At 68.1% G+C, this 1,331-nt stretch overlaps 1 long non-coding RNA gene across 1 annotated transcript; it reads right to left on the reverse strand.

Annotated features, from left to right (window-relative positions):
* Window positions 1-245: 245 nt before the first annotated feature.
* LOC113941948 lies at window positions 246-1,331 on the reverse strand. The gene is made up of 2 exons (XR_003525800.1): window positions 1,237-1,331; window positions 246-853 (listed from the first exon to the last, which is right to left on the reverse strand). It is a non-coding gene; the product is annotated as an uncharacterized LOC113941948 (long non-coding RNA).

Here is a 1,331-nt window from a genome sequence, read left to right on the forward strand (position 1 = left end):
GGGGGGGAAGGTTGGGGGGGATTTTGAGGCGTTTTTCCGCCTCCCCCCCGGTGTTACGTCACCGTGCTGGCGTCACGCCGCGCCCCCCCCCCCGCGGGGCTGGGCAGGATCCGGAGCGGCCGCGGAAGCGCCGAACGAGCCCCGTCCCGGCGGCCGCTGCCCTCAAACAACATCCGGGGCACCGCGGGGAAGTGACGTCACCGCCAAGACCACGCCCCTCCCTCCTCACACAATGACGTCACCGCTGGCGGTTGGGGGTTGTTTATTGAGGGGGGGGCCGCATGCGGGACCCTCCCCCTCTTAAAGGGGCAACGGCACAAAGGGAGGGGGGACTACCGCGACCGCCTTAAAGGGGCAACGCCCGAGGGGGGGGGTTTCAAACCCGTCTTAAAGGGGAAACGGAGTCTGGGGAGGGCCCCACCTTCGTCTTAAAGGGGCGACGCCCAAAGGTGGTGTCAAACCCGTTCTTAAATGGGCAACGGCGTCCTGGGGGGAGCCCACCCCCGGTCTTAAAGGGGCAACGGCGGAGTGGGGACCGCGACCTCCTTAAAGGGGCAACGCCCAAAGGGGGGATTTAAACCCGTCTTAAAGGGGCAACGCCCTCCTGGGGGATCTGCCCAGGCCTCAAAGGGGTAACGCCAAGTAGGGACCACCCCCCCGTTCTTAAAGGGGCAATGTCTCCCCCGAAGCAGACCCCCCCCACCGGGGGGTGGAGCTTGCAGCGGGAGGGGGCGGGGCGATGGGGAGAGGCCCCGCCCACCGGCAGAGGTGGCCTCGCCCCTCAGGGGGGTCCGGGGGGGGCTGTTTGGTCCTTCCTGAGCTGGGCCAGTTCCTGGGACAGCGATTCCAGGTCCTGGGGAGGAGGGAATGAGGGGGTCAGAGGCCACGCCCCCACACCGACCACGCCCACTGACCCCACCCCCTTTCCCGGCCCCTCCTTCCCCACCCAAATCCCACCTCAGGTCCCTCACCTACCCCCCCAAGCCCCGCCCCCCAGCTCCCCCAAAACACCCCCAGTGACCCCCCCAGTCATCCCAGTAACCCCCCCAGTGCTCCCAGTAACACCCAGTGACCCCAATGACCCTCTGGTGACCTCCCAGTGCTCCCACTGACCCCCCCAGTGCCTCCCAGTGCCCCACTCCAGGTGAAGCCCCACCCCCAGGCAAAGCACCACCCCCAGGTGAAGCCCCTCCCCCAGGTGAAGCCCCTCCCCCAGGTGAAGCCCCGCCCCCTCACCTGCGCCAGGTGCAGGTTCTTGGTGAGCTGCTCTTCCAGAAGGTTCTGCAGCTTCTTGTTCATCTCCCGCAGCCCCTCCTCCCCCGGGCCCCCCC

This window comes from Corapipo altera, unplaced genomic scaffold (genome assembly GCF_003945725.1).
Source record: "Corapipo altera isolate COAL_440 unplaced genomic scaffold, ASM394572v1 60161, whole genome shotgun sequence".
Taxonomy (NCBI): Eukaryota; Metazoa; Chordata; class Aves; order Passeriformes; family Pipridae; genus Corapipo; species Corapipo altera.